The 10631-nt window shown below is 45.0% G+C and overlaps 1 protein-coding gene across 5 annotated transcripts in view; it reads right to left on the reverse strand.

The window, feature by feature from the left end:
• The window catches only part of NSD3 (nuclear receptor binding SET domain protein 3), a 108786-nt gene extending 99731 nt beyond the window's left edge, over positions 1-9055 (reverse strand). For 2 of the 5 annotated variants that reach the window (XM_025395402.1, XM_025395400.1), the window contains exon 1: positions 8504-8970. The gene's annotated coding sequence lies outside the window, so the exon portion shown is untranslated. Of the gene's footprint in view, positions 1-8503 lie in introns of all 5 variants that reach the window. The other 3 variants (XM_025395401.1, XM_025395398.1, XM_025395403.1) reach the window with 3 other exon arrangements.
• Between the last annotated feature and the right edge of the window lie 1576 nt (positions 9056-10631).

The raw sequence follows: 10631 nt of genomic DNA on the forward strand, positions 1-10631 counted from the left end.
GGTTGCAGTGAGCCCAGACTGCGCCACTGGACTCCAGCCTGGGCAACAGAGCAAGACTCTGTCTCAAAAAAAAAGAAAGAAAGAAAGAAAAAAAGAAAAAAGAAAAACCCAAGGACATCAATACATTTTTGTCCCTAATGTCCAACTACCACCAAAGCAATACCAGCTAAACCAATGAGGTTGTCTCTGCAGCTTTTCTTAAAGGACTTATTACCCGGGTGATAGTTACCCGATGTTCACTTCCTTTTTTTCCCTAAGACGGACAGTCTTGCTTTGTCGCTCAGGCTGGAGTGCAGTGGCGCAATCTCAGCTCACTACAACCTCCGCCTCCCTGGTTCAAGTGATTCTCCTGCCTCAGCCTTCCGAGTAGCTGGGATTACAGGCGTGTGCCACCACGCCTAGCTAATTTTTGTATTTTCACTTTCTAATTATTTGTTTATACTGTACATTCAAGTTTTATATGCTTTTTTATATTTCACATTTCATAATGTAAAAGGCTTTAAAATGCCTATTTCTTAAAGTTTTTGTTTGTTTTTTACATACAGCTTTCTTAAGCCTCCACAGGTAAGAGAAATTAGATAACATAAGATTAAATAGACACAATATTGTCTTGGCTATGGTCCAAATGCTACTAGGCGTATCTCCATATGATCTTCTTAATCTCAAATCAATTTGATAAACTAATTTTTTTAACCTATGAAATCCCAATAAGCTACCCATTCTTAAATTTAAAATGCCTCCCCATAAGGATCACTTGAGGCCAAGTGTTCAAGGTCAGTCATGCAACAAAGGGAGACTCCATCTCTACAAAAAATTTTTTAAAAATAGCTAGGGAGACCAGCACAGTGGCTCATGCCTGTAATCCCAACACTTTGGGAGGACAAGGTGGGAAGATTGGTTGAGCCCAGGAGCTCAAGACCAGCCTGGGCAACTTGGTGAAACCCTGTCTCTACAAAAAAAGAAAAACAAAATTAGCTGGGAGTGGTAGCACATGCCTGTAGTCCCAGCTACTCAGGAGGCTGAGGTGGGAGGATCACCTGAGCCTGCGAAGTTGAGTCTGCAGTGAGCCATGATAGTACCACTGCACTCCAGCCTAGGTGGTAGAGTTAACCCTGTCTCAAAAAAAAAAAAAAAAAAATTAGCTGCGCAGGGTGGCACATGTGTGTAGTCATAGCTATTCCAGAGGCTGAGGCCAGGAGAACTGCTTGATCCAAGGAGTTCAAGACTGCAGTGAGCTAGGATCATGTCACTACACTCCAGCCTGGACAAGAGAGCAAGACCCTGTCTCTAAAAATAAAAAAAATAAAAATAAACCTCCTATATATCTTAGGATAACTTATACCAAAGTAAGAAAAAGCGCATCTGTAGTAGAAAAATACTTGTTACTTAATATTTAATTATCTATTGGAATGTGGATAATATAAGCTATGAAGAAAAATCAGGACACACACACTCTTAATTTTTTTTTTTAAGTAATCATACAGAGCCAGGTGCAGTGGCACCTGCCTGTAGTCCTAGCTACTAGAGAAGCTGAGACATGAAGACTGCTTGAGCCCAAGAAGGAACCCAGGAGGCGGAGCTTGCAGTGGGCCGAGATCACACCCCTGCACTCCAGCCTGGGCAACAGAGGGAGGCTCCATCTCGGAAAAAAATAAAAATAATAAATAAATAACAATTATTGTGCTTTCTAACTTTATATTTTTAAAAAGTGAAGTTATTCTGTGGGAATTCTACCAAACACCTCAGAAGATGCCAAATAAATGTAAGGTATTATTCATGTTTTATCTTTCCATGCTACACATGGCTAAAACTGAAACAGTACGAATATTAACAATTTTCATTTTCCTAGTTACTCTCTTTAAGTGGCCCTAAACATAGATGGAAAAAAGAACCTAGTAATAAAATATTAGAAGGGGGAAAAAGTTATCACTGTGTATCAGTTAATGACAATAAAGATCCACATCTAAAAAAAACAAGCTAAGAATACTTTTTCAAAGAGCTTTTATAATTCAAAATCTTATCAAAAAAGTTGTGCTTTAGGAGTAACAACACATCCATGTAGTAAAAACTGAACATTCTCTAAGTCCACAAAATTTTAAATATACCTTTGCCTTCTTTTCATGTTACACAGTGCAGGTACAACATACTACAGAAGTGTTTAAAGTCTTTCCTACATATTTACTAAGAACAACAGTAAAAATGAAAACGAAACTGTAAGCTTTTTAAAAAAGGTTAGGTAATGTTAGTATAAGCAATTTCTTAAATTTGTCTGTTAATATTTATAAAAATATAAATCTTAGTTATAACTTATAATTTATAAAAAGATTGGCCTGCAGAAATAAAGTTCACCATTCATTTAAAAACTCAAATGCTGGACATGTTAATTAACAAATAAATGAATTATCTTAGTTGCTTTTTCAAAAAATAATAGACTGCTTTTTTTAAAAAAAAAAAAGTAAAACTAAAAACAGAACTGCATTGAAAAACAGATTTTATGGACAGATGCCAAGTTCTAAGCATTTTTAAAGCTTTAACTATTTTAATTTCTTAAGTGTCTACAACAGACAAGATTATCTTTTTGTTTTAAAAGATCCCAACGAATAAGTAACCATTTTCTTCTTGATAGCAAAAAAAAAAAAAAAATTTAAATAAAGTAATCAACAGTGCCTGCTAAGATTTTTAACTTGTTTTCAAATAGGGATTTTTAGCTCACTTTAAAATTTTTACCAATGTCTGTATTTTTTTTCCAGGTCCTTTTCTAAGATCATGATGGACCTCTAATTTTTTTCATTTCATAGCTCTTATTTTATTGATAATTTTATTCAAACAGGAAAAAGTCCACTAAAATCCACTTCATACAAAAACACACACTTCAAGATAACTTGGACACAATTCATTTTTGCATGTAAAAATATTTTGTGCATATATGTTCACAACATGAATAAAATATGAAAAAACACAAGATCTTTCCTCACTGTAGCTTACTCCCCTTTAACTCATTATACTAAATATACTTAACCTTAAGTTTGCCCCGTCACCTTGAGCTTTCATAGGTAGCTCTAATTCTTTCTTTTCTTTCTTTCTTTTTTTTTGAGAAGTTTTGCTGTTATTGCCCAGGCTGCAGTGAAATGGCGTGACCTCAGCTCACTGCAACCTCTGCCTCCCGGTTCAAGCGATTCTCCTGCTTCAGCCTCCAGAGTAGCTGGGATTACAGGCGCACACCGGGCCCAGCTAATTTTTTGTATTTTTTAGTAGAGATAGGGTTTCACCATGTTGGCCTGGCTGGTCTTGAACTCCTGACCTCAGGTGATCCACCCGCCTTGGCCCCCCAAAGTGCTGGGGTTACAGGGTGAGCCACTGCCCCCCGCCAGGCAGCTCCAACACTTTTATAGTAAGGAAGTAATAGGTTGTGCTATAAAGAACCAAGTAATGGGTTTGTCACAAAAGCCCCGGACTTCACTTCCATAGGCCTCAGTTTTCTCTCTTGTAAAATAAAGTAATTGTACTAGCTTCCATTTAACAGGCTATTAGGAACTTAATTCACGACCAACTATTATTTACTTATAATAGCAAAACCTGCTAACAAACTAAATGTTAATGTTTTAAACAATGGAATACTTATAAGACCCTTTAAAAAAAAAAAAAAAAAAAAGCTGTGGATCCATATGTACTAATTTTTATGGTTCTTGTTTTTTGTTTTGTTTTGTTTTTGAGATGGAGTCTCGCTTTGTCTACCAGGCTGGAATGCAGTGGTACAATCTCAGCTCAGTGCAACCTCCGCCTCCTGGGTTCAAGTGATTGGCCCGTCTCAGCCTCCCAAGTAGCCAGGATTACAGGCAAGCACCACCATGCCCGGCTAATTTTTGTATTTTTAGTAGAGACGGGGGTTTCACCATGCTGGCCAGACTGGTCTCAAACTCCTGACCTCAAGTGATCCTCCCGCCTCAGCCTCCCAAAGTGCAGGGATTACAGACGTGAGCCACCACCATGCCCGGCCTTGTTTTGTTTTTGAGACAGAATCTCGCTCTGTCATTCAGGCTAGAGTGCAGTGGCGCAATCTCAGCTTACTGCAGCTTCCCCCTCGGGGTTCAGGCAATTCTCCCATCTCAGCCTCCCGAGTAGCTGGGATTACAGGTGCCGCCACCACACCTGGCTAATTTTTGTATTTTTAGTAGAGATGGGTGTTTCACCATGTTGGCCAGGCTGGTCTCAAACTCCTGACCTCAAGCGATCTGCCCGCCTCAGCCTCCCTCCCAAAGTGCTGGGATTACAGGCGTGAGCCACTGCGCCCAGTCGCGGATCCATAGGTACTAATTTAAAAAGATGTCCCAGATAGGCTGCTAAAACGAAAAAGTGGGCGGGTACGGTGGCTCACGCTTGTAACCCCAGCACTTTGGGAGGCCGAGGCAGGCAGATTAGCTGAGGTCAGGAGTTTGAGGCCAGCCTGGCCAAAATGGTGAAACCTCGTCTCTACTAAAAATACAGAAATTAGCGGGCATGGTGGTGCATGCCTGTAATCCCAGCTACTCGGGAGACTGAGGCAGGAGAACCGCTTGAACCGGGAGGCGGAGGTTGCAGTGAGCCACGATTGCGCCACTGCCCTCCAGCCTGGACAACAACAGCGAAACTCTGTCTCGAAAAACAAACAAATAAAAAAACAAAAAAGCAAAATGCAGATAGTATGACCCATTTGTAAATATTTTAAGAGAAATATACACATACATGCATAGAAGTTTTCTAGAAGGACATACAAGAAAATTCAAGTGGTTATCAGTGGAGAATGAAGAATGCTAACTTTATTTTTTTAAATTCTCAGCCTTCTATGATATGTGAATACGTGAATAACTTTTTTTTTTTTTTTTTTTTTGAGACACTGCAACCTGGGCAACAAGAGCGAAACTCTGTCTCAAAAAAAATAAATAAGTAAAATAAAAAATAAAAAACTCCATCTTGGCCAGGCGTGGTGGCTCATGCCTGTAATTCCAGCACTTTGGGAGGCCGAGGCGGGCAGATGACAAGGTCAGGACTTTGAGACCAGCCTGGCCAACATGGTGAAACCCTGTCTCTACTAAAAAATATATAAAAATTGGCCAGGCGCGGTGGCTCACACCTGTAATCCCAGGACTTTAGGAGGCCAAGGCGGGCGGATCACAAGGTCAGGAGATTGACACCATCCTGGTTAACACGGTGAACTCCGTCTCTACTAAAAAATACAAAAAATTAGTGGGGCGTGGTGGCAGGAGCCTGCAGTCCCAGCTACCTGGGAGGCTGAGGCAGGAGAATGGCGTGAACCCGGGAGGCGGAGCTTGCAGTGGGCCAAGATTATGGCACTGCACTCCAGCCTGGGCTACAGAGCAAGACTCCGTCTCAAAAAAAAAAAAAAAAAAAAAATTAGGCGGGCATGGTGATGTGCGCCTGTAATCCCAGCTACTTGGGAGGTTAAGGCAGGATAATCACTTGAACCTGGGAGGCGGAGGTTGCAGTGAACCAAGATCGCACCATTGCACTCCAGCCTGGACAACAAGAGTGAGACTCCCTCGCTCAAAAAAAAAAAGTACTGACTTCATAAAACTGTTAGGAGGAGAAAAGGAAATCATGCATGTCAGACACTCAGCATAGCACAGTGTGAGAACAACTGTGAGCAGCTATTAGTGGATTATGAATATTATTATAAATTCCAGAAACTGCTGTCATTGGAATCAGATTTGACAGTTCACTCAACAATCATCAATCTCAAAGACAATCAGTTTCCTTTATCCAAAACTCATTCAATCTGATCAGTATAAGAGAGGGCATTTGTTAATTTAAGGGTTAGAAAAATAAAAAAGCTATCATAGGTAACAGGTGGGCTGATGGACATATTAATTGGTTTTAAGTGTTATTTAACAAGAGTAGGCTTCTTCGTATATGAATACCTGTGCAAGGAACCAGGATACTTACCACAGCTGGGCAGGAACCCTGATCTTTAAAGGATGCTGAATACATAAAAATAAACTTTTTCTTTTTTTTTTTTTTGAAGAATGAAAGCTTCCAACACAAATTTTTCTATTTCATGATTGCTTACTTTCCTAAAAATTTACAGTACTGATAGCTCATGCACACATTTTACCAGCTAATTACAAATAACATGTCAATCAAGTAGGGGACATAAAACTGAAATCACCATAAAAATAAATTCCAGAAAAAGCATGCTGAATTTTCTTTTTAAATGCAATTGTTCCTCACAGAATTTCAAACAAATTCAGCTGAATATTATCAACTTAAAATACTCCAAGCTGTAAATCTGGCTTTTACACTAAAAGCACCCTCTTAAAGTACCACTTTAACAACATTCAATTTAATTTTTCTAACAAACCAAGAATATATCCTAAGTTTCTATATAACAACTGAGAGGATGTTGCCATTTAGGTAGGTTAAATGTAGTTCAACTGGTTTGAGTCCACCATATTACAATGTTAACAGGCCTTCTTGGTATTAGAGAACAGTTTCAGTATCAATGTGATAGGTTAAAGTTTGGATTACTCCAACTGCTATAATAAAAACAAAAGGTCACGCACACACATTTAATCCTTTTCGATATGAAATAAAATAGGCTCTACTTAACACCAATGTATGTACTGTAAATTTGTCAGAATTTAAACCTTAGAATAGTAATTATTTCAAATTGTACAAGTAGTTACAGTTGAATACATTAGTTACTGTAGTTTCCTCAGAGTCACCTGAAGTTCCAATCAAAATACGAATGAACAAACAAACAAAACAACAACAACAAAAAAAACCCTGGCATCTTAATGAGACTCTAAGAACTGCATGCCTACTTCATAGATCATTGCACTGTGCTGAATTGGCATCTGGAGATTGTATTGAGCTAGCTACATGAAGGCACAGAGAAGAGATGGGGGAAAGAGAGTTTATTTAAAAAAGAAAATACTATTCTTAACACACTCAACACTCTTAACATGCTCATCACCTGTAAGCAAGAGCTATCAGAAATACTATTTAAAAATACATACATTTCTAATTTTTCAACATTCAAAATACAGCAAGCAGATAATCTACCACAAGCAGAGCTTCCTACCCCTTTCACCCGGACACAGCGCTTTGCCAAGAGCACAGGCCCAAGTAAAATAACCGATGCAATTTCCTTGTTTACTTAAAGAATTGCAGAAAACATGTTGACTGCTTCTGAGGCTTCTGAAACAAACGAATTTTCAATACGTAAAAGACTTCATGATCATGTTTGATATGTAAGCGTAGTAATGATTCCTTCAGCTGGTAAAAATCTAGTTTTAAATTGATTAAAAGGGTTAAATTTACACTGCAGCTCATTAGCATACCTTGTTTGCAACCAGAAGGAAGAGGGTAAAGAGAGGGAGAAAAGGAGCAAAAACACACAAGATGGAAAACATCACTTTGGCGGTTATGAATAATTTAAAATGACCCAAGATGTAAGGGGAAAAGAGTTCATGAATAGAAAGAAAGGGGGCTAACAATCTGAACTGGCCCCTTCCAGATTCATACTGATGTCGGAGAGGAAAAGGAATTTATTTACACTGCAGTGCCTGGCAGCAAACATGGCTGCCCCTGCCCCCTTTAAATCGGAATAATCTTCACTCCTCCCCAAAACCATCAAATTATGGCCATGTCTCTCCCAGCCTCTCTTCCATAACACAAACACATCGTCTCCTCCCTCAAAACAGTAAAACCCACACCTCCCCATTTCACAACAATCACAATCCCATAACCACTAGCTTCTCTATTCTCTAGTCTTGAAAGAAAGGCACAGAATACACACAAATATAGGAACAAAAGGCCTCCCTTCCTAACACTTTAACGACCTCCATCCCCTTCTTTTCCTCCCACTCTGACGCTAAGTCGATCGTTCTCATCCCTGTCATCATTCAGTTAATTACCTTCCCTAGCCCAATCCTGTCTTCCAGTTTCCTGCGTCTATTTCCCATCCTCCTATTGCAGCCTGCCTCATCCCTTTCCCTAATCCACCTTTTCCTTCACTTCCATTCCTCATTTCTTCCTTCATTCTCATAAAATGCCCCATTTCTCCAGCAAATGTATCCCCTTCTCCCAGACTCTTTTGGTTCCCACACTCCATCCCCAAACCTCCCTATTTATCAGTCCACCCAGGTCTCTAATCTCCATGCAACTCTTCTCCCCTTTCCCTGCCCCTCCCCAATCCCATCCTTATCCCCGCCCCCATCCCACTTCTCCCAATTCCCAGCTCAGCGCCACTCCGACTCCGATCCCACTCCCACCTCCCCTGCCCCACCCCCCAATTCCCTCCACACCCCCCACCTTGCCATCTGCTCCTCCGTCAGGACCCCCTTCGAGCCCTTTCAGGCCACCCGCTTCCCCTTCCATTCCTCCTGGGGTCTGGCGCCCCATCCCTAGGTCGCCCCCTCCCCGTCGTTTCCTCCTCAGCCCTTCCTAGCATTACACGCGCGCGCGCGCACACACACACACATACACACACGCACACGCACTTTACCTTCAGTTTGTTCCATTCTAACCCCCCGGCCGTGTCAGTGCGATCACAGGAGAGACACGGAGGCCCGGAGTGGGGCTGGGCTGCGGGCAGCCGCCGGGGCCGCGCGGGGAGGAGGCGGAACCGAGCTAGGCCGCATGAAATCCCCGGGCTAGATTTTCCCCGCGCCGGACGCCTCTGCCATGGCGGCCGGCACCGAGGAGGGCCACGGCCGGGCCGGGCCGGGCGTGCTGCGGGAAGAGGAAGGCTCGGGAGGTGGGGAGGGAAGGGGAGGCCGAGGGACGGGGTCGCCGCGCCGCCGCTGCTGCCAGAGAGGAGCCTACGGCTGGCGGCCCGGCCAGGACAGCAGGGTCCTCGGAGCTCGGCTCGGAATTCGCACGCCTCTCCGCGGCGACCTGTGCACAGTCCCCTCGGCCTCCGCCTCGGTGCTGGCCGCCGCCGCCGCCGCCGCTCCCGCCGCCGCCGCGCACAAAGCCCCCCCACCCCGACTCTCGGGGCGCCGCCGCCGCCAAATCCTCAGCCCCTCATTGGCCGCAGGCCGCGGCGCCTGCCGGGAAATGCAGTCCCGGGTTCGGGACGCTGGGGCTCCGGAGGAAGCGGCGAGTCAGCGGGGCGGAGGGGGCGGGAGCGCGAACCAGGAACGCCCGCGGCCGCTAGCTTCTGGAATACTAGGGAGACTGGGCAAGAGGGCCGAGGGACGGGGAGGGACGGTACGTGGGAGAATGACACACAAAACACCCCGGGAAGCCGGAGGAGGCGTGGAAAGGTGGGGCCCGGGAGGTAAAACTGGGCTCGGCGCGTTCAGTGTGGCTGATTAAAGAACAGCGCGCAACTAGCGCCATATGGCGCTCCTCAGGGTGACTCGGCTCTGTAGCTCCTGGGGTTAGGAGCGACCGTCGCACGGTCCCCGGTGGGTGACCGCGCGAGGGCGGGGCAGTCCAGGCGTCCCCTCGGCAGTCTCCCGTCCTACAGCTGTCAGGGAAGGGCTCCCATTCCAGGAGGGTCTGCATCTGGAAAGCCGGGGGCGATGCAAGACCGCCTTGGCGTCGGTCTCCCTCTCAGCCCCGGCTGAATTGTCAGAGGGTCCGCCTTCCCCGGTTGCAAGCAGTAGGAGGCCGGGCCGGCGGCGCCGGCTCGCTGAGGGAGCGCCCCGATCTCCCCGGCAGGCGCCGGCCCCGCGCGCCTCTTCCTGCTCGGCTGCGGCCCGGAGGCTTGTGGGTAACCGGGAGGACGACGTCAGTGCCGGCCGCATCCCCGGGTGCCCCCCAGCCGCGGGAGACCGCGAAGGCTCCGTGACCGTCACGTGCCGGGGGCCGTGGCTGCTCGCGGCCAGACCTTCGCATCGAGGGACATGAGGTACATTTGTCCTACACGGCCCAGATAAGAACGAGAGGAGGAACCGGGAGGCAACTCTTCGTCATCCTTTAGCCCCCCGCATCCTAGGAAACGTATGGAAAACAATGGAAGGTTAAGTGTGTGCACAGTGATCTAGCCCTGCAGGAGTGTGCCGACCAGGTGATATTTCCTGGGGCCTGGTGATAAGGATTTAGAAGGTTACGGCACAGAGATCTGAACGTAAAAAGGAAACACAGGCAGCAAGCAAATGAGGAAACTGATACTCTCTGTTCTGAGAATAAAGCCGTTTTACCGCTAGACGTCATACTCTCTGTAGACGTTATAGTGCTGGACGTCTTTGGTGCTATTACAAGAAATTAGATATCTGTTCTCTTTATCACTTAAGGAGATTAAAAGATTCCTACAGATCAGTTATTTAAAAGGGCACTAATTATGAACTAGTTTTTTTGGTTTTTTGTTTTGTTTTGTTTTTTGTTTTTTTTAAAAAACGTAACCCGGGCCGGGCGCGGTGGCTCAAGCCTGTAATCCCAGCACTTTGGGAGGCCGAGACGGGTGGATCACGAGGTCAGGAGATCGAGACCATCCTGGCTAACACGGTGAAACCCCCTCTCTACTAAAAAATACAAAAAACTAGCCGGGCGAGGTGGCGAGCGCCTGTAGTCCCAGCTACTCGGGAGGCTGAGGCAGGAGAATGGCGTGAACCCGGGAGGCGGAGCTTGCAGTGAGCTGAGATCCGGCCACTGCACTCCAGCCTGGGCGACAGAGCGAGACTCCG

Source organism: Theropithecus gelada, chromosome 8 (assembly GCF_003255815.1).
Source record: "Theropithecus gelada isolate Dixy chromosome 8, Tgel_1.0, whole genome shotgun sequence".
Lineage (NCBI taxonomy): Eukaryota > Metazoa > Chordata > Mammalia > Primates > Cercopithecidae > Theropithecus > Theropithecus gelada.